The 23411-nt window shown below is 43.8% G+C and overlaps 1 long non-coding RNA gene across 1 annotated transcript in view; it reads right to left on the bottom strand.

The window, feature by feature from the left end:
- Positions 1-275: 275 nt before the first annotated feature.
- Positions 276-23411, bottom strand: part of LOC115481134 — a 28423-nt gene continuing 5287 nt past the window's right edge. The window contains exons 2-3 of the long non-coding RNA XR_003943894.1: positions 1781-1920; positions 276-709 (exon numbers count right to left, since the gene is read on the bottom strand). This is a non-coding gene — a long non-coding RNA (uncharacterized LOC115481134). The remainder of the gene's footprint in view (positions 710-1780; positions 1921-23411) is intronic.

Below are 23411 nucleotides of genomic sequence, written 5' to 3' on the forward strand. Positions count from 1 at the left end.
GTGAAATTCACCTCCGCAAGTGTTCAGAGTTAGTCATCTTGAGCCTTATTCCATTGTATAAAGGCAAATAAATGTTACAACATGCAAGTAGTAAATTATGCTATATTAATTCCTACTTGTAAATTATCTGAGTATAATCAACTATCTGAGTATAATTTTAAAAAAACCCTTTAGCTTATTAAAAAATAATAAGCTGATTAATATCAGTTCTAATACATTTTGTTTTGTCTAAAGTTTCAGCATCAATAGCATTTATTATCTCTACACCTGTACCAAAAGCTCTTAAGAATGTATCATACCAAGCTCACTTTACTTTACAATTAAGACAATCAAGAGTACTACAGTTTTTACACAGGTCTTCATAGGTGTAGTGTTCCTACAAGAAGAATTTAAACATTTGCTAATGGTGTAAATGTCAACAATGTCCGCATTTTTGTGTCAACAATACTGTATTGTCTGTCTCTGACTTGTGCAAGTCATATTAAACTCATTCATGTGACAGGACTTCTTTCCATATTTGAGTGTTGTTGACAGTTGCCACAGAACACATCTAGTTAGCTGAACATGTATGTCAGATTTCACTCTGATTCTCCCACTGCCAAATCAGCTTGCCTTGACTTTCGGTGGTAAGATGTAGTCGTCCACCGGGGGTAATGGCAATACCCAAAGACACCATAAGAAGGAGGTTTATACTGACTCTTACAAGGATCTATAAATGAAACATATTAACAGATTAATTACTCTCTAAGGTAACATTTATTCGCTGGGACATAAGTCCATTTTGTCCCCGCCCAGATTGGAGGATCAGGATGGTATTGTCCGCCCCTTGGGCAATAATTTCAGCAGGCTGTGGGGGCCCATTTTCTTGGGTAACACACACCTTTGCACCTGCAGACAGATTAGTGGATCCAAAGCCTTTATCCCCTTGTGTGGTAAAGGTGGTGGGTGGATCCACCTTCACAATTCCAGGTTGTAACACGGGTAATATTAATAATTAAGCAATTCTATCATTAGCCTGAATTAACACATCATGTGGACTTTGGTAATTAAGTATAACCCTTACTGCTCCTTGATAGTCTGTATCAATCACCCCTTCCAAAACCTGTATTTATTATTTAAATATCTCTTTGTAACAATTTAACCATTTGTAGAGCATATAAATCCAGCCCTGCCACTCTTGGAGTGGCCCTGTAGGGCATCATAGCTCCTGCTATAATTTCCCCAATATCCTAATTAGTCATGTTTGGTAGTCAAGACTTGTAGGTTAGGAGTAAACATTCGCATTTGGGGTGTTTATACCTCCCCAATAGGCCAATTATTAAGTATCCTTAAGGCCTCTACCAAATTTATATTCCAATTCTTTAATGATCCCCCTATTTTACGTATTTGTTGTTTCAACAGACCATTCATTTGTTCAATTAAACCTGCTCCAATATATATTATGGTCTGAAGCATATTGTTGCACCAATTAGCCTTCCAAAATGGGAACCATTATCAATTATGAATTCTAAAGTTTTAATAGTGTTGCCTGCAAGGATGTTCAATTACATATCTAGAATAATTATCTACTGATGTGCACACATTCTTACATCCTTGCAAATTGGGTAAAGGTTCTGTCTAATCCATCTAACAAATTTGTTCAGGTAATTTTCCCCTTTTTAATTACCTCTTAGATATGTGGGGAACAGATCGCCTAGTGTGGTATTAACAGGCCAGACATTCAACAATAACAATTTTAATAACATTCATAATTAAACTAATACCACAATCTGTTGCCCACCTGTAAGTGGCCTTTCTTCCCAGATGTTCATATTTTTGGTGCACCCATTTCACCAAACCTGAGCAATTATCTGGCTCTTCCACAGTCATCAGCCACTGCGCTGTAGAGATGTTCTAGAGTATCACCCTTGCAATGAGCATCTACATAAAAAACAATAACATTAGTATTTTATACATAATTCCAAATGTCTTGCCACAATTCTCTGCTTGCCACAAATCTTTGATATTAATTTTCCAGTTATTTTTGTACCAAGAAGGTAGCCACATGACTAATCCATTTGCCACAGGCCATGAATTTATATATATATATATATATATATATATATATATATATATATATATATATATATATATATAACATTGCCCTAAATTCTCACTTTTCAAAGCCTCATTAGTTCATTGAACTTTTCCCCACCTGACTGGGCTTTCCACCTGTTCCAGAGGCTCTAGCCCAATTTATCCTCTTTCTGGAAGGGCTGACACTTTTTCATGCAATAAGGGAATTCCTCCAATTCCTGATTTCGTTCTCTCCTGAATATACCATTTCCACTTAATTATGCTGGCTTCCTGTGCATGCCCTATCCTATGGATTTTCGGGGAACTTTGAATCCATTGCATTATTGGTATTTCGGGTTTCAGGACAACTATATGTCCTATAGTTAATTGCTCAGTATCTAGTTTTAATAACCCCCTTCTCCATTAACTCTTTTATAGTTTTACTGATCTCAAGGTGCCCCCCCCCCCTGGTATTCTCATCTAATGTTAATGCCAAACCTTTTAATATATCTATACCCAGTATATACTCAGGCACAATCATAACTTTATATTCTTTTTTAGGTAGATTTCCAATTTTTAATGCCATCCAAGTCTGTACAGCCTCAATTTTTTTTTCCCCGCAACCCAGTAATAACAGCTTTCTGACCCTTAAATTTACATGGATTCCCATATATTAAAGTGGCCTCAGCTCCAGTGTCCACTAGAGCACGTGCATTTTCATGCAGTAAGGGAATTCACCCAATCCCTGATTTTGTTCTTTATATTTTCTTTTCTAATTCTAAAAACTCTACGGCTCTAAAACCCCAGTGTTTTTGCCAAATCCATTTATTTTTGGCAAAAGATCTTATTAGCATAATTTTAATTCCCTGAGACACTTAATTCTACTTCTAGTTTCACTGGCCACAGATCTAAGGCAGTCTGTGTTGTGAAAAGCTTGTTTTAAAAAAAAACCTGTTGCTCGTTTCCCTTCACTAAAGGTCATTTTTCCTGATATGCACTACTTGGAAAAGCTAAGTAATTAACACATTCCTATATCTGACAGTTTAAAAGTTTCCCTGCCTGAAATGGTCCTTGAATCTTATAAGATTTATCTATGTGCAATTAATCACTGCAAATGAGTGCAAACATAATTTTAAATACTTTCTTTTTGTTAATTCTCCCTTCTTCATTTCTTACTGCGTCACACTTACGACGACACGGCACACTCAGTTATCATTTTAACTGCGTAAATCACACAGCATTCTAACTGCGTCACACTTTACAACAATACTCTCAGTGATCATTTTAACTAAAGTATTCTGGCAAGCATTTTAGCTGTAAATCACACACTTAAACATTCCAATTCTGTACCATTCTCATGTTGTTTATCCCTTCTCTAATGGGTTTTCAGACAAACAATACTGTTACATAGTAACATAGAAAATGACGGCAGATAAAGACCCGTACGATCCATTCAGTCTGCCCAACAAGATAAACTACATAAGTGCATAAGTACATAAGTATTGCCATACTGGAAAAGACCAAAGGTCGATCAAGCCCAGCATCCTGTTTCCAACAGTGGCCAATCCAGATCACAAATACCTGGCAAGATCCCAAAAAAGTACAAAACATTTTAGACTGCTTATCCCAGAAACACTGGATTTTTCCCAAGTGCATTTAATAAGGGTCTATGGACTTTTCCTTTAGGAAGCCGTCCAAACCTTTTTTAAACTCTGCTAAGCTAACCGCCTTTACCACATTCTCTGGCAACGAATTCCAGAGTTTAATTATATGTTGAGTGAAGAAATATTTTCTCCGATTCGTTTTAAATCTACTACATTGTAGCTTCATCGCATGCCCACTAGTCCTAGTATTTTTGGAAAGCATGAACAGATGCTTCACATCTACCCGTTCAACTCCACTCATTATTTTATAGACCTCTATCATATCTCCCCTCAGTCGCCTTTTCTCCAAGCTGAAGAGCCCTAGCCACTTTAGCCTTTCCTCATAGGGAAATTGTCCCATCCCCTTTATCATTTTCGTCACCCTTCTCTGCACCTTTTCTAATTCCACTATATCTTTTTTGAGATACGGCGACCAGAATTGAACACAATATTCGAGGTCGCACCATGGAGCGATACAAACATCCGCATTTTTGTTTTCCATTCCTTTCCTAATAATACCTAACATTCTATTTGTTTTCTTAGCCACAGCAGCACACTGAGCAGAAGGTTTCAACGTATCATCAATGACGACACCTAGATCCCTTTCTTGGAACCTTGCATGATGTAGCTATAATTCGGGTTCCTCTTTCCCACATGCATCACTTTGCACTTGCTCACATTAAACATCATCAGCCAGTTAGACGCCCAGTCTCCCAGTCTCGTAAGGTCCTCTTGTAATTTTTCACAATCCTCCAGCGATTTAACGACTTTGAATAACTTTGTGCCATCAGCAAATTTAATTACCTCACTAGTTATTCCCATCTCTAGGGAACCCCACTAACTACCCTTCTCCATTGAGAATACTGACCATTTAATCCTACTCTCTGTTTTCTATCTTTTAACCAGTTTTTAATCCACAGTAGAACACTACCTCCTATCCCATGACTCTCCAATTTCCTCTGGAGTCTTTCATGAGGTCAAACGCCTTCTGAAAATCCAGATACACAATATCAACCGGCTCCCCTTTATGCACATGTTTGTTCACCTCTTCAAAAAAGTGTAGTAGATTGGTGAGGCAAGATTTCCCTTCACTAAATCCATGTTGTCTCATTAATCCATGCTTTTGAATATGCTCTGTAATTTTGTTCTTAATAATAGTCTCTACCATTTTGCCTGGCACCGACGTCAGACTCACCGGTCTTTAATTTCCCGAATCTCCTCTGGAACCTTTTAAAAAAATCGGCGTTACATTGGCCACCCCCCAGTCTTCCGGTACCACTCTCAATTTTAAGGATAAATTACATATTTCTAACAATAGCTCTGCAAGCTCATTTTTCGTTTTTATCAGTACTCTGGGATGAATACCATCCTGTCCAGGAGATTTGCTACTCTTCAGTTTGTAGAACTGCCCCATTACATCCTCCAGGTTTACAGAGAATTCATTAAGTTTCTCTGACTTGTCAGCTTCGAATACCATTTCCGGCACCAGTATCACTCCCATATCTTCCTCTATGAAGACCGAAGCAAAGAATTCATTTAATCTCTCCGCTACGGCTTTGTCTTCCCTAATTGCCCCTTTTACTTCTCGGTCATCTAGCGGTCCAACCGATTCTTTTGCTGGCTACCTGCTTTTAATATACCTAAAAAAAATTTTTACTATATGTTTTTGCCTCCAATGCAATCTTTTTTTGAAGTCCCTCTTAGCCTTCCTTATCAGCACTTTGCATTTGACTTAATATTCCTTATGCTGTTTGTTATTTTCCAGCCTTCTTCCATTTTCTGAAGGATTTTCTTTTAGCTCTAATAGCTTCCTTCACCTCATTTTTTAACCACGCTGGCTGTCATTTGGTCTTCCGTCCTCCTTTTTTAATACGCGGAATATATTTGGCCTGTGCTTCTAGGATGATGTTTTTGAACAGCATCCACACCTGATGTAAATTTTTGACCTTCGCAGTCGCTCCTCTAAGTTTTCTTTCCACCGTTCTTCTCATTTTACTACTACACATCATTTCTATAGCGCTACCAGTCGTACGCAGCGCTTCACAATTGAACATGAAGAAAAGACAGTCCCTGCTCAAAAGAGCTTACAATCTAAATCAGGACAGACAGACAGGACAAATAAGGGATAAGGGTAGTACAGACAGATAGGACACATAGGGAAAAGGGTCTATTGAAGAGAGGAAGACAAGATAAAGGTTATGAACAAGTGACAAGTTAGGAGTCAAAAGCAGCATCAAACAGGTAGGCCTTTAGCCCGGATTTGAAGGAGGCCAAGGATGGAGCTCATTTTATCATAGTCTCCTTTTATAAAGTTAAACGCTAACGTATTTGATTTCCCACGTATACTAACTTCAAAGCTAATATCAAATCTGATCATATTAGGATCACTGTTACCAAGTGACCTCAGCACCATTATCTCCCGCTAAGGACTAGGCCTAGAATTTTTCCTTCTCTCGTCGGCTCCTGTACCAGCTGCTCCATAAAGCTGTCCTTGATTTCATCAAGGAATTTTACCTCCCTAGCGTGTCCCGATGTATCATTTACCTAGTCAATATCGGGGTCATTGAAATCACGCATTATTATTGTGTTGCCCAGTTTGTTTGCTTCCCTAATTTCCTTTAACATTTCTGCATCCGTCTGTTCATCCTGGCCAGGCGGACGGTAGTACATTCCTATCACTATCCTTTTCCCCTTTACATATGGAATTTCAATCCACAGTGATTCCAAGACGTGTTTTGTTTCCTGCAGAATTTTCAATCTCTTTGATTCAAGGCTCTCGTTAATATACAATGCTACCCCTCCACCAATTCAATCCACCATATCACTACGATATAATTTGTACCCCGGTATGACAGTGTCCCACTGGTTATCCTCTTTCCACCAGGTCTCAGAGATGCCTATTGTATCTAATTTTTCATTTAGTGCAATATATTCTAACTCTCCCATCTTATTTCTTAGGCTCCTGGCATTCGCATATAGACATTTCAAACTATTTACATCATGCTCAGTACTTGACAGTATTAATTTGCAATCTTTTGTCTGATTTTTATTTTTATTTAAGGACACCTGATCTACTACAGTGGGGGAAATAAGTATTTGATCCCTTGCTGATTTTGTAAGTTTGCCCACTGACAAAGACATGAGCAGCCCATAATTGAAGGGTAGGTTATTGGTAACAGTGAGAGATAGCACATCACAAATTAAATCCGGAAAATCACATTGTGGAAAGTATATGAATTTATTTGCATTCTGCAGAGGGAAATAAGTATTTGATCCCCCACCAACCAGTAAGAGATCTGGCCCCTACAGACCAGGTAGATGCTCCAAATCAACTCGTTACCTGCATGACAGACAGCTGTCGGCAATGGTCACCTGTATGAAAGACACCTGTCCACAGACTCAGTGAATCAGTCAGACTCTAACCTCTACAAAATGGCCAAGAGCAAGGAGCTGTCTAAGGATGTCAGGGACAAGATCATACACCTGCACAAGGCTGGAATGGGCTACAAAACCATCAGTAAGACGCTGGGCGAGAAGGAGACAACTGTTGGTGCCATAGTAAGAAAATGGAAGAAGTACAAAATGACTGTCAATCGACAAAGATCTGGGGCTCCACGCAAAATCTCACCTCGTGGGGTATCCTTGATCATGAGGAAGGTTAGAAATCAGCCTACAACTACAAGGGGGGAACTTGTCAATGATCTCAAGGCAGCTGGGACCACTGTCACCACGAAAACCATTGGTAACACATTATGACATAACGGATTGCAATCCTGCAGTGCCCGCAAGGTCCCCCTGCTCCGGAAGGCACATGTGACGGCCCGTCTGAAGTTTGCCAGTGAACACCTGGATGATGCCGAGAGTGATTGGGAGAAGGTGCTGTGGTCAGATGAGACAAAAATTGAGCTCTTTGGCATGAACTCAACTCGCCGTGTTTGGAGGAAGAGAAATGCTGCCTATGACCCAAAGAACACCGTCCCCACTGTCAAGCATGGAGGTGGAAATGTTATGTTTTGGGGGTGTTTCTCTGCTAAGGGCACAGGACTACTTCACCGCATCAATGGGAGAATGGATGGGGCCATGTACCGTACAATTCTGAGTGACAACCTCCTTCCCTCCGCCAGGGCCTTAAAAATGGGTCGTGGCTGGGTCTTCCAGCACGACAATGACCCAAAACATACAGCCAAGGCAACAAAGGAGTGGCTCAGGAAGAAGCACATTAGGGTCATGGAGTGGCCTAGCCAGTCACCAGACCTTAATCCCATTGAAAACTTATGGAGGGAGCTGAAGCTGTGAGTTGCCAAGCGACAGCCCAGAACTCTTAATGATTTAGAGATGATCTGCAAAGAGGAGTGGACCAAAATTCCTCCTGACATGTGTGCAAACCTCATCATCAATTACAGAAGACGTCTGACCGCTGTGCTTGCCAACAAGGGTTTTGCCACCAAGTATTAGTTCTTGTTTGCCAGAGGGATTAAATACTTATTTCCCTCTGCAGAATGCAAATAAATTCATATACTTTCCACAATGTGATTTTCCGGATTTAATTTGTGATGTGCTATCTCTCACTGTTACCAATAACCTACCCTTCAATTATGGGCTGCTCATGTCTTTGTCAGTGGGCAAACTTACAAAATCAGCAAGGGATCAAATACTTATTTCCCCCACTGTATGTTCTCTTTTGCAATCTCACTATCAGGATACCCTATCTTCCCTGTTTTGGTGATATCTTTGAAAGATACCTTATCCCGAACCATGCGCTTTTGAGCGACTGTTGGCCTTCTCCCCATTTCTAGTTTAAAAGCTGCTCTATTTCCTTTTTAAATGCTGATGCCAGCAGCCTGGTCCCACCCTGGTTAAGGTGGAGCCCATCCTTTTGGAATAGGCTCCCCCTTCCCCAGAATGTTGCCCAGTTCCTAACAAATCTAAAACCCTCCTCCCTGCACCATTGTGTTAGTGATATGCAATTTATCCTTAAAATTGAGCATGGTACCGGAAGATTGGAGGGTGGCCAATGTAACGCCGATTTTTTTAAAAGGTTCCAAGGGAGATCCGGGAAATTATAGACCGGTGAGTCTGACGTTGGTGCCGGGGAAAACGGTAGAGGCCATTATCAAAAACAAAATTACAGAGCACATCCAAGGACATGGATTACTGAGACCAAGTCAACATGGCTTTTGTGTGGGGAAATCTTGTCTGACCAATTTACTTCAATTCTTTGAAGGAGCAAACAAACTTGTGGACAAAGGGGAGCCAGCTGATATTGTGCATCTGGATTTTCAAAAGGCGTTTGACAAGGTACCTCATGAAAGTCTACAGAGGAAATTGGAGGGTCATGGGATAGGAGGAAATGTCCTATTGTAGATTAAAAACTGGTTGAAGGATAGGAAACAGAGAGTGGGGTTAAATGGTCAGTATTCAGAATGGAGAAGGGTAGTTAGTGGGGTTCCTCAGGGGTCTGTGCTAGGACCGCTGCTTTTTAATTTATTTATAAATGATTTAAAGATTGGAGTAACTAGTGAGATAATTAAATTTGCTGATGACACAAAGTTATTCAAAGTCGTTAACTCGAGACAGGATTGTGAAAAATTACAGAAGGACCTTACGAGACTGGGAGACTGGGCGGCTAAATGGCAGATGATGTTTAATGTGAGCAAGTGGAAGGTAATGCATGAGGGAAAAAAGAACCCGAATTATAGCTACGTCATGCAAGGTTCCACGTTAGGAGTTACGGACCAAGAAAGGGATCTGGGTGTCGTCGTCGATAATACACTGAAACCTTCTGCTCAGTGTGCTGCTGCGGCTAGGAAAACGAATAGAATGTTGGGTATTATTAGGAAAGGTATGGAAAACAGGTGTGAGGATGTTATAATGCCATTGTATCACTCCATGGTGCGACCGCACCTTGAGTATTGTGTTCAATTCTAGTCACCACATCTCAAGAAAGATATAGTAGAACTGGAAAAGGTGCAGCGAAGGGCGACTAAAATGATAGCGGGGATGGGACGACTTCCCTATGAAGAAAGACTAAGGAGGCTAGGGCTTTTCAGCTTGGAGAAGAAACGGCTGAGGGGAGACATGATAGAGGTATATAAAATAATGAGTGGAGTGGAACAGGTGGATGTGAAGCTTCTGTTCACGCTTTCCAAAAATACTAGGACTAGGGGGCATGCGATGAAACTACAGTGTAGTAAATTTAAAACAAATCGGAGAAAATCTTTCTTCACCCAACGTATAATTAAACTCTGGAATTCGTTGCCGGAGAACGTGGTGAAGGCTGTTAGCTTAGCAGAGTTTAAAAAGGGGTTGGACGGTTTCCTAAAGGACAAGTCCATAAACCACTACTAAATGGACTTGGGAAAAATCCACAATTCCAGGAATAACATGTATAGAATGTTCGTACGTTTGGGAAGCTTGCCTGGTGCCCTTGGCCTGGATTGGCCACTGTCGTGGACAGGATGCTGGGCTCAATGGAACCTTGGTCTTTTCCCAGTGTGGCATTACTTATGTACTTATTGTCTCATCCACACATTGAGACTCCGGAGCTCTGCCTGTCTCTTGGGCCCTGCGCGTTGTAAAGGGAATGTGGAAAACCATAGGGACCTGAGAGAAACACAGGGAACCAGATCCTACAACCCCCAAAAAGACACAGAGGAGATTCTCCCTTACCGGCCGCTTTTCCCCAAGAGACAACTTAGGGGCAAGAACTACAAATCCCAGCAGCCACCTTGGGAAAAAGAGAGACAAACCAGGGTGCATTCACAAGAGTCACCAGAAGGGGGCTACAGGAGAAGGAGTAATACTAATTCTCCAACCTGGGGGAAAGAGAGGTGGAACAGGTGGGAAAAAGAAGAGAAAAAGCCCGAAAGGGTTAATGAGGAAAATGAGGAGCAGCTGGGGAGAGGGTGGGGCGAGGAGAGTATGGACTGGGCTCCTGGAAAGGAGAAAGAGGAGTTTGGGCCTTGGCCCATGGAGCTGACAGTACCAGAGCAAACCCTGGAGGAGCCCATGGATATATCAGCCCTGGCCCAGAGAAACACACAGAGGTAGGACAGTCCCTGGCTAAACGGGCCCGAGAAAAAGGGGTCAAGCGGGAGGAGGTCAGAAGAGTAAGTAAAAGTCTGACCAAGTGGGTGGGACCCCAGGCTTTGAGCCCGCGCAAAGCCAGAGGAACTGTGGATTTATAAAGCCAAGGTATAGTCCTGTTTTGAGCGCTTGGTTACCTGAACTGTGGATTTATAAAGCCAAGGTATAGTGCTGTTTTGAGCGCTTGGCTACCTGAACTGTGGATTTAAAGAGCCAAGGTATAGTGCTGTTTTGAGCGCTTGGCTACCTGAACTGTGGATTTAAAAAAGCCAAGTTATATTGCCATTCTGAGAGAGCTTGGCTACCTGAACTGTGGATTTAAAGAGCCAAGGTATAGTGCTGTTTTGAGCGCTTGGTTACCTGAACTGTGGATTTATAAAAACCAAGGTGTCCTGAGCTGTTTTGTTTTTGGGTGTTTTTTTTTTTAACCCAGGCTGTATGGTGCCTGGGTTATAACAAGCCCGGGAGGGGGACTGAATTAGGGTTTCTCTCTTTTGGAGCCGCTCCACCCCAGGAAACCGAAAAGGGGAACCAGCGGCTGAAGCCTGGGCTGAGTTCTCCCAAGCTGAATGAGAGAACAATAAAAGGGAAAAGGTTGTATTTGATCCTGATGTGTTTTTTTGTTTGTTTCTTTGTTGAACAAGACTTGTATGCTAAAGGCTGCTGAGAAGGGCGAATAGCCCTAGAGGCTGAGCAACGCCCAGCAACCTATTACAATTGGTGTCAGGAGTGGGATCTAATTTTTTTTTTTGAACCTGTCGCTCGAGGAGGTCGAGACCAGCCCAGCAGAAAAGCCCGACGGAGGGGCCAACGCTGATAAAGGCGCAGACCCATCTGGGGTTCCGGTAAGCGGGGCCTAGACAGGTGGGGGGGGGGGGGCCGGAGGGATCTTAGAAAGACCCAAGGAAGTGGGGGAAATCGCACTTGGAGTGGTCCTCTGTTTTTTTTTTCTTCCAGGAGGCGGTTCGGGAGCCAGGGGATGGATCCGAAGGAAATCTTCGCGTGGATGACCATGCAGTTCCAAAAACAGCAGGAACTAACAGCTAAGATGGTGGAGGACTCCTTGACGGCGGCGAGAGACCAACAGCAGCCGGTGCTAAAGATGCTCCAGGAGTTCTTTCAGAGGGGGATCCCCGCTCCAAGGGACATGGACCCAGCAGCCTTAGGACCATGGACGGGAGACAGCGGTGCGGTAGGAACACTATCCATGAACACACTGACCTGGGGAAAGTTAACAGAGCAGGACAATGTGGATGATTTCCTAACAGCCTTTGAAAGGGTGGCCGTGGCTGCTAGTTGGCCACAAGAACAGTGGGCCATGCGTTTAGTCCCTTCCCTGGCAGGGGAGGCCCTGGCCGCCTTTAGAGACCTGTCTCCCGGCGATGCTGCCCACTATGGGAGGCTGAAAGAGGCCATTAAGGACCGTTATGGCCTTAGTACCCAGGCCTATAGGCGGAAGTTTCGCGCCACTAAGTGGGAAAAGGGAGAAACCCCGAAAGCTGTGGCCAATAGGTTGATGGACTTATTAAAAAGATGGTTAGAGCCCGACCACCACACTATCCAGGAAATTCTCCAAGAATTGGTGGTGGAGCAATTCCTCCAAGGCCTACCTGGAGAAATAAGAGCAGAATTGGTAAAAAGAGGCTGTAAGACAGTTGAGGGAGTGACTGCCGGGTTGGAGTGGTATCTGGAAGCCCAACATTGGGGAGGACCCGAGAGGGAGGGGGGAAAGCCCCGACCCCAGGGGGGTGGGGGTACCAAAAGTGGCTCCTCCAAGATGGGGCAAAAGGAAGGGATGCCGGACTCCACTTGGCTGGGGAAAAAGAAACGAGGGCTCCCATGGGAGGAAAAGAAGGTGGCCTCTTATGGGGTACAGAAGTGTTATAAGTGTGGGAGAACGGGGCATTTCAGGAAGGATTGCCCGGGTCGGGAGGGATGGATCTCCCAGGTTAACGAGGGATTTAAACCCAGGTATACGGCCCCTTTAGAGGTGGAAGGTTTACCGGTAGTGGCCATGTTGGACTCCGGGGCAGACCAGTCCATGATCTCCCGGCGGTTATGGGACCGAATAAGAGGGAGGAGGAATAGGGGACGGGATACCTATGAGGGAGCAGTAGCAATACAGTGTATCCATGGGGCCAGTACACGATACACCCTCCATAGAGTGAACCTAAAAGGGCCCACAGGCGACATAGAAATGGCTATGGCTGTTCTTCCAAGGTTACCCCAGGAGATGATTTTGGGAAGGGATTGGCCCCCTTTTTCCGATTGTATTAGAGAGAGAAGAGTATGGGTAACTACTCGGGCTCAGGCTCTTCGGGACCTAGAGGGGCAGGAAGAGGGAATAGAAGATATCTTTCCGTTCCAGGGTGAGGTCTTAGGGGAGCCGGGAAAAGAGAGAAAAGGGAAGGCCGTGAAAAAAAAGGAGAAGAGGGGTAGACAGGAGGCATTGGAGCAGGTGAGGGCCGAAAGCTATCTACCGGTAGCCCCAAAAGAACTGAGGGAACAGTTTCCTCAATTTCACAGGGAACAGGCAAATGATCCGACATTAGAATATGCCTGGGGGAGGGCTCGACAGGGGGAAGATCAAGAGGCTCCGGGGTTCCGGATAGAAGGGGACATCTTATATCGGCAAGTGCCAAACTGGGAGAGCCCTGAGGGGGGGCGACAGCTGGTAGTTCCCCAGGCTTTCCGTCCCCTGGTCATAAGGCTCGCGCATGATCACCCGTTAGGTGGGCATAAGGGCACCCAAGCCACCTTGACTCAGATTTTGGCTAGATTTTATTGGCCGGGAGTCTATAGGGAGGTGGAAAATTATTGTAAGTCCTGCCCCAACTGTCAGAAGGTGTCAGACAGGTTCCCACCCAAAGCCCCTTTAAATCCTATTCCGAGGGTGGAACAGCCGGGGAAAAGGATAGCAATGGATATTATTGGCCCAGTCACGAAATCAAAAAGGGGTTTCTTATATGTGTTGGTGGTAATGGATATGGCCACGAGATACCCATGGGCTGTGCCTTTAAGGAGCATATCCGCTAAAGTTATTGGCCGGGAGCTAATAAAAATATTCTGTGAGGTGGGTTTTCCCCGGGAAGCTCTGACAGATAGGGGATCCAACTTCATGTCCAGGACCCTAAAGCAAGTGTGGGAGGCGTTTGGGATACAACATCTCCGTACAGCGGCCTACCATCCCCAAACCAATGGGATGGTAGAGCGGTTTAATAAAACCTTAAAGGGCATGATAAAAAGAGCTCTAGGGGAAGATAGGACCAGCTGGGACCAACTGCTGCCTTTTGTGTTATACGCTTACTGAGAAAAGGTGCACGACTCCTTAGGAGTGTCCCCTTTTGAACTCCTGTTTGGCCGGAGGCCCCGGGGCATTTTGGACATACTGCAAGAACAGTGGGTAACCCCAGAGGCCACTGATCAGTCAGTAGTCGAGTACTTACAGGATCTGAGGGCAAGATTAGGTAAGATACAAGAATATTCCCAGGAGAGGTTCGAAGAGAGCCAAATTCTCCAAAAGGAATATTATGATAGGGGTACTAAAGAAAGGGAGTTTCAACCAGGGGATAGAGTCCTCATCTTAATCTCGGAGGACCCGCATAGGTTCGCTTCTAGGTGGAAGGGCCCCTGGGTGGTGAAGAAGCGACTAGGCCCCCTCACGTATGAGGTAGAAAACGAGAAGGGAAGAGTCCAAACTTTCCATGTAAACCTGATAAAACCCTGGGTAGCCAGGGTAGGCTTACAGGCTAGGGTGGAAGAAAAAGAGGGAGAGGAGTTGGGCCCCCAAATAAGGGATATCTTCCAGCCTGGGGAGCCGGGGGTTAATCCCCATTTGACCCCGGTACAAAAAAAGGAGTTAGGGAGCTTACTAAGAAGGTTTAAGGACGTATTAACAGCTTGCCCTGGAAGTACCTAGCTAGTGCAGCATGACATAGTAACGGAGAGGGGAAAGATAGTACGACAAAAACCCTATAGGCTTTCTCCCATGAAAAGGCAAGAGGTAATAAAACAAGTGCAGGAAATGTTAAACTTTGGGGTGATTGAGGAATCCAATAGCCCCTGGTCCAGCCCCGTGGTGCTAGTACCCAAGCCCGAGGGGGAGTGGCGGTTCTGTATCGATTTCCGCCAGCTGAACACCATTTCTCGGGCAGACGCCTATCCTATGCCCTATATTGAGGAGCTGGTGGACCGGTTAGGAACCGCCCAATATCTCACCACCCTGGACTTAACAAAAGGGTATTGGCAAATCCCACTTACTCCCGGGGCTCAGGCAAAGACAGCTTTTAGCACACCCATGGGCCTGTACCAGTTCAAAAGGTTGCCTTTTGGCCTGAATTCAGCAGCTGCGAGCTGTCAAAGATTGCTAGATCGGGTTCTTAGACCACATCAGGCCTACGCAGCGGCGTACATGGATGATGTGGTCATACACAGTGGGGAATGGGATACCCATGTGGTACAGGTAGGGGCGGTGCTGCAGGCTTTCCGAGAGGCAGGACTCACCCTGAACCCAAAGAAATGTCATTTTGCGCAATTTCGGGTGAAGTATTTAGGTTACAATGTGGGCCGAGGGGAGGTGAGGCCCTTGATAAATAAGGTTAAAAGCATACAGGAGTTTCCCCGCCCAAACACCAAAAAGCAATTGAGGCGCTTCCTGGGAATGGTAGGGTACTACCGCCGTTTCATCCCTCGGTTTCCAGCTATGGCCACCCCCTTAACGGACATGCTAAGAGGGAAGAACCCTGATCATTTGAGATGGGGGGAGGGGGAACTGACGGCTTTTGAACAGATGCAGAAGGCCCTGTGTCAAGAGCCGGTCTTGAAGGCAGTAGATTTCGAGAGGCCCTTTATCCTGCAAACGGATGCTTCAGGGAGGGGGTTGGGGGCGGTACTATCCCAGGAGCATAACAGGGAAGAACATCCCGTGTTATATTTGAGCCGAAAATTATTGCCCCATGAAGAGCATTACTCCACAATAGAGAAGGAATGCTTGGCCATACGGTGGGCCATACAGGAATGTAATGTTTATTTGGAAGGAAAAAAATTCAAACTGGTAACGGACCATGCTCCATTGAAATGGCTGAACATGATGAAAAACAATAATGGACGATTAATGCGATGGTACCTAGCTTTACAGCCATTTCAATATGAGGTGGAGCATCGTCCTGGGAAGTGTTTGGCTCATGTGGACGCCCTATCCCGGGTAGACGAAGAAAAGGGAGCAAATGAAAGAAAAGGGAGAGAGGCGAGCTTAAGGGGGGGGGTATGTAAAGGGAATGTGGAAAACCATAGGGACCTGAGAGAAACACAGGGAACCAGATCCTACAACCCCCAAAAAGACACAGAGGAGATTCTCCCTTACCGGCCGCTTTTTCCCAAGAGACAACTTAGGGGCAAGAACTACAAATCCCAGCAGCCACCTTGGGAAAAAGAGAGACAAACCAGGGTGCATTCACAAGAGTCACCAGAAGGGGGCTACAGGAGAAGGAGTAATACTAATTCTCCAACCTGGGGAAAGAGAGGTGGAACAGGTGGGAAAAAGAAGAGAAAAAGCCCGAAAGGGTTAATGAGGAAAATGAGGAGCAGCTGGGGAGAGGGTGGGGCGAGGAGAGTATGGACTGGGCTCCTGGAAAGGAGAAAGAGGAGTTTGGGCCTTGGCCCATGGAGCTGACAGTACCAGAGCAAACCCTGGAGGAGCCCATGGATATATCAGCCCTGGCCCAGAGAAACACACAGAGGTAGGACAGTCCCTGGCTAAACGGGCCCGAGAAAAAGGGGTCAAGCGGGAGGAGGTCAGAAGAGTAAGTAAAAGTCTGACCAAGTGGGTGGGACCCCAGGCTTTGAGCCCGCGCAAAGCCAGAGGAACTGTGGATTTATAAAGCCAAGGTATAGTCCTGTTTTGAGCGCTTGGTTACCTGAACTGTGGATTTATAAAGCCAAGGTATAGTGCTGTTTTGAGCGCTTGGCTACCTGAACTGTGGATTTAAAGAGCCAAGGTATAGTGCTGTTTTGAGCGCTTGGTTACCTGAACTGTGGATTTATAAAAACCAAGGTGTCCTGAGCTGTTTTGTTTTTGGGTGTTTTTTTTTTGAACCCAGGCTGTATGGTGCCTGGGTTATAACAAGCCCGGGGGGGGACTGAATTAGGGTTTCTCTCTTTTGGAGCCGCTCCACCCCAGGAAACCGAAAAGGGGAACCAGCGGCTGAAGCCTGGGCTGAGTTCTCCCAAGCTGAATGAGAGAACAATAAAAGGGAAAAGGTTGTATTTGATCCTGATGTGTTTTTTTGTTTGTTTCTTTGTTGAACAAGACTTGTATGCTAAAGGCTGCTGAGAAGGGCGAATAGCCCTAGAGGCTGAGCAACGCCCAGCAACCTATTACAGCGTGGAACGGGTAGCATTTCAGAAAATGCTACTCTAGAGGATCTGGATTTGAGCTTTCTACCTAAGAGCCTAATTTTGGCTTCCAGAACCTCTCTCCCATATTTTCCTATGTCATTGGTACTCACATGTACCAAGACAGCTGACTCCTCCCCAGCACTATCTAAAATCCTCTCTAGGTGACGCGTAAGGTCCGCCACCTTCGCACCAGGCAGGCAAGTCACCAGGCGATCCTCACGTCCACCAACCACCCAGCTATCTATATGCGTAATGATCGAATCACCAACTACAACAGCTGTCCTAACCTTTCTCTCCCGGGCAGCACTTGAAGACATATCCTCGGTGCGAGAGGATAGTACATCCTCTGGTGGGCAGGTCCTGGCTACATGAGTACTTCCTACTTCACCAGGGTGATGCTCTCCTTCTAGGAGACCTCTCTCCTCCAAGGTAGCACAAAGGCTACCAGAGTGGAGGTGGGACTTCTCTACAACATCCCTGTAGGTCTCCTCTATGTACCTCTCTGTCTCCCTCAGCTCCACCAAGTCTGCTACTCTAGCCTCAAGAGAACGGACATGTTCTCTGAGAGCTAGGAGCTCTTTGCATCGGGCACACCCATATGACATCTCACCAACTGGGAGATAATCATACATGTGACACTCAATGGAAAAGACTGGATAGCACCCCTCTTGCTGCTGGACTGCTGACTCCATCTTAGTGTTTTTGAGTTTTTCAATAATTTAAAACTTGCTACAGTATTAAGGATATTAGCCTAATATAAATGTGTCTTTTAGATTATATAGTATATTGTATGATTTATTTAGTGTTTCCTTCTTAGATGGTATTGAAATGTATTTAAAACTCTGTTAGAGCACTCCTTGCTTATTACCCTAATTACAATAACTGACTCTAAATGAAGAGTTGTCCTAGGGGTGGGCGGATGTTAGGGAGGGTGGGTGGGAAGACTAAACTAAATCCTGCAGTGCCTGCTAGGTTCTGTTAATACAGTGGTACAAAGTTTTTAAAACTAAGTGGAAAAAACTATGGAGATTAGTTGATAAAATTTGCTTTTTATATTTTTATTTTGCCTAACACTAACCTACAATTCCTCCTTTAAACCCCAATCTTTACGATCCCAAAGCACAAAGCAAAATAGCATTCACTTACCAGAGAAATGTCCTATTCTCGCGGAACTTCTCAGCAAGAAAATTCAGTGGGACCTTTCCTCTTTATATAGTTTTGAATCTAAGGGGCCTTTTTTAAACAGACTCCTTGAAGCTGACTCAGCAACCTATGCAAGTATTCTACTTCCCCACACCTTAATTAACACTTATTTGAGGTCGCTGGATGATCTACCTCTCCAGCAGCCAAGGAACAGAAAATAACTGACTTTTAGAACAAGAGTTTTTGGCTGTTTAGTTTTTACCTCTAGAAAAGGTTTCAGTTTAAAACTATGGGAAAAGGGTTTGTACACTATGGCAACTAGTTAATGATGCTTGCTTTTCTCTCTCTCTTTCTTTTTATTCCCCCCTTAATACTAAATTAGGTCCTGCTTGCTTTTCCCTCTCTCTCTCTCTCTCTTTTTATTCCCCCTTAATACTAAACTGGATCCTGCTAGATTCTATCTGTTAATGCTGTGGTACAATGTTTTTAAAACTAAGTGGAAAAGACTATGGAGATTAGTTGATAAAATTTGCTTTTTATATTTTTATTTTGCCTAACACTAACCTACAATTCCTCCTTTAAACCCGAATCTATAAGTTCCCAAAGCACAAAGCAAAATAATGTTCACTTACCAGAGAAATGTCCTCTTCTCTTGTAACTTCTCAGAAAGAAAGTTCAGTGGGACCTTTCCTCTTTATATAGTTTTGAATCTAAGGGGCCTCTTTTAAACAGACTCTTTGAAGCTGACTCAGCAACCTATGCAAGTATTCTACTTCCCCACACCTTAATTAACACTTGCATCAGGCGTGGATGCTGTTTAAAAACACCATCCTGAAGGTACAGGACAAATATATTCCGCGTATTAGAAAAAGGGAAAAAAAGACCAAACATCAGCCGGAGTGGCTAAACAGTAAGGTAAAGGAAGTCATTAGAATCAAAAAACAATCATTCAGAAAGTGGAGACGAGAACCGACTGAAAGTAACAAGATAAAACATAAGGAATGCCAAGCCAAATGCAAAGTGGAGATAAGGAGAGCAAAAAAGGACTTTGAAAAAAAGTTAGCATTAGAAGCGAAAATACATAGTAAAAATTTTTTTTAAATACATTAAAAGCAGGAAGCCGGCTAAAGAATCGGTTGGGCCCCTGGCGAAAATGGTGTTAAAGGGGCGATCAGGGATGACCGAGCCGTAGCGGAGAAATTAAATGAATTCTTTGCTTCGGTCTTCACCGAGGAGGATTTGGGAGGGACACTGGTGCCGGAAAGCATATTTGAAGCAGGCAAGTCGGAGAAACTAAACGAATTCTCTGTAAACTTGGAGGATGTAATGGGCCAGTTCTGCAAACTGAAGAGTAGTAAATCACCAGGACCTGATGGTATTCATCCCAGAGTATTAATAGAACTGAGAAATGAACTTGTAGAGCTACTGTTAGTAATATGCAATCTATCCTTAAAATCGAGTGTGGTACCGGAAGACTGGAGGGTAGCCAATGTTACGTCGATTTTTTAAAAAGGTTCCAGAGGAGATCTGGGAAATTATAGACCGGTGAGTCTGACGTCAGTACCGGGCAAAATGGTAGAGGCTATTATTAAGAATAAAATTACAGAGCACGTACAAAAACATGGGCTGATGAGACAAAGTCAGCACGGATTTAGTGAAGGGAAGTCTTGCCTCGCCAATCTACTTAATTTTTTTGAGGGGGTCAACAAACATGTGGACAATGGGGAGCCGGTGGATATTGTGTATCTGGATTTTCAAAAGGCGTTTGACAAAGTGCCTCATGAAAGACTCCAGAGGAAACTGGAGAGCCATAGGATCGGAGGTAGGGTATTACTATGGATTAAGAGCTGGTTGAAAGATAGGAAGCAAAGAGTAGGGTTGAATGGTCAGTATTCTCAGTGGAGAAGGGTAGTTAGTGGGGTCCTGCAGGGGTCTGGGACCGCTGCTTTTTAACATATTTATAAATGACCTAGAGATGGGAGTAACTAGTGAGGTAATTAAATTCGCAGATGACACTAAATTATTCAGGGTCATCAAGTCGCAGGAGGAGTGTGAAAGTTTACAGGAGGACCTCGCGAGACTGGGGGATTGGGCGTGCAAGTGGCAGATAAAGTTCAATGTTGACAAGTACAAAGTGATGCATGTGGGTAAGAGGAACCCAAATTACAGCTATGTCATGTAAGGTTCCGCGTTAGGAGTTATGGACCTAGAAAGGGATCTGGGAGTAGTCATTGATAAGACGTTAAAAACATCTGCCCAGTGTGCTGCGGTGGCTAAGAAAGCGCACAGAATGTTGAGTATTATTAGGAAAGGGATGGAAAACAAACACGAGGATGTTATAATGCCGTTGTATCGCTCCATGGTGCAACTGCACTTCGAGTACTGTGTCCAATTCTGGTTGCCGAATCTCAAAAAAATATAAAGGAATTAGAAAAGGTGCAGAGAAGGGCGACGAAAATGATAAAGGGAATGGAACGACTTCCCTATGAGGAAAGGCTGAGAAGGTTAGGGCTCTTCAGCTTGGAGAAAAGACGGCTGAGGGGTGATATGATAGAAGTCTACAAGATAATGAGCGGAGTAGAGCGGACAGATGTGAAGGGATTGTTTACACTTTCAAACAACAACAAAACCAGGGGACACAAGATGAATCTAGAATATGGTAAATTTAAAACAAATAGGAGAAAGGTTTTTTCTTTACTCAGCATGTAGTTAGACTCTGGAACTTGTTGCCGGAGAATGTAATGACAGCAGCTGGCCTTGTGGAATTTAAAGGGGGTTTGGACAGATTCCTGAGGGAAAAGTCCATTGAACATTATTCATTTTTTTTTTTGGGGGGGGGGGGGTCAAAGTAGTTATGAACTACCGTGTTGAATTTATCAATACTGTTCACATCAACTATGTTAAACAAATGTGCAGCACAAGGAACATAATGGATCAAAGGATTGTTTCTCATGAGGTGTGGTTGCAAACCATTGTAGGTTCCAGACATATTACTGGCACTATTGTACATCTGGCTGTGGCAGCTCTGTATATCTATCCCCAAATCTTTTACCATCAACTCCACAAAGTCTGCCAGACTTTCTCTAGTGTGTCTGTAGATTGGCTGGAATGCTACAAATAATTCTAAAGCTTTACTGTTGCTGTTCACAAATCTGAAAATAAATGTTAACAAGTCAGGTATTAGGCAACAATCACAGAAAAATACTTTGCCTCTTGCAGCTCTTCCTTTATCTTCTGTTTTGTTTTGTCACCCATTAGCTGAATGAATTCTTCACAAATGATTGATGACAGATATGAAACACTGCTGCGGCCCTGCTGGCTGTATTTCTTGAAGTGCTCTTTCAAAAATGGGTCGAACTCTGTCAGTAACTCCAGAATCCTCAGATAATTTCCATTCTTTGGCAACCCTATTATTTTGTCATCGTCCCCAAAAGCCAGTCCCCTCTTAGTCAAAAACTTTATTACCACCACCACTCTCTTCAAAACACTCCTGCCAATAGCACCTTTTCTCCATGACCTGCTGATACAGCCTATAATTCACAGTAGCTCCAGAACTTCGTTGCAGCAAGGGGAGCATGAAACTCCTGTACTCTTCACTTCTCACACATTCTCCCATACGTTCTTGATGCTTCCTTTCAGAAGCACCAAAGAAAGCTTTCATTTGTGAAGCATTTTTCACATGTAACACTTTGTAAATTTATACCTCAGATACATTGCCCTTAAATCTTACTCTTTGGGAGAGTCCACCCTTGGCATCCCTGGTTTTACTAAAGGCAATGGAAAGTGAAAATGACTTGCCCTACTTTCCTGTTTCTCAGCCCACTGCTCCAGAGCTGCCAAGTTACCCATTTCCAGGAGGGAGACTTTTTACAGTCCTGTTTTTGAAATTTTATCCCTAATTCAGTGTTTTATTTGTAGTCCCTGATACCACCAACTGAAATCAGTGCTTTAGGCCCATAATATACCAGGATAGGGTTGTCGGAAATCCAGGATGGGCTCAAAATTTCCCTCCTGGAACTGGGTAACTTGGTAGTCCTTCATTAAATGCAGGGGCAAAGGAGAGGGATGAGAGCAGTGATGAGAAAAGAAGTAAATCTGGAGAGGAGCCCTTGGTAGGCCTACAAATATATGTTTGCCTAGGGCCCCATACAGTGTTAATCCAGCCATCTTGTGACAAAATGTTAATGACAAGAATAAATGATGTAAGCAGAAGTAGATTGCACTGCATAAAGTACAAAGGAGAAATTATGCCTTACCTACTACCACTACTACTACTTTTTATTTATTTATTGCATTTGTATACCACATTTTCCTACCTATTTGCAGGCTCAATGTGGCTTACAGAGTTCTGTTATGGCTTTGCCATTCCAGGATATTAGATATGATTAGTGATATAAAAGTGTTAGATAGGGAGAGAAGAAAAGGATTAGGTGGATAGGTAAAGAGATTAGACTGTCGTAGCTGGGCTAGTTGGCGGGGTGATTTAGTAAGGTTATGGGTTCTCTTTGTAAGCTTTGTTGAAGAGGTGTGCCTTCAAAGATTTTCGAAAGGTGGTTATTTCTTCAATGGTTTTCAAGGTAATAGGTAATGCATTCCACAGTTGCGTACTCATGTAAGAGAAGGTGGTTGCATGCATCTGCTTGTATTTTAGTCCTTTGCAGCTGGGGAAGTGTAGATTCAGGAATTTGCGCGATGATCTTTTGGCATTTCTGGGAGGCAAGTCCACGAGGTTTAGCATATAGGTTGGGGCGTCTGCGTGGATGATTTTGTGAACAATCGTGCAGATCTTGAACGTGATGCGTTCCTTAAGTGGGAGCCAGTGAAGTTTCTCTCTTAGGGGTTTTGCACTTTCATACTTAGTTTTTCCAAATATGAGTCTGGCGGCGGTATTTTGGGCTGTTTGGAGTTTTTTGATGTTCTGTTCTTTGCATTCAGCGTACAGTGCATTGCAGTAGTCCAGGTGACTCAGTACCATCGATTGTACCAGGGAACGGAAGATGTATCTCGGGAAGAAAGGTTTTACTCTTTTGAGTTTCCACATGGATTGGAACATCTTTTTCGTCGTATTCTTCACATGGCATTGAGTGT

The sequence above is a fragment of the Microcaecilia unicolor genome, chromosome 11, assembly GCF_901765095.1.
Source record: "Microcaecilia unicolor chromosome 11, aMicUni1.1, whole genome shotgun sequence".
Taxonomy (NCBI): Eukaryota; Metazoa; Chordata; class Amphibia; order Gymnophiona; family Siphonopidae; genus Microcaecilia; species Microcaecilia unicolor.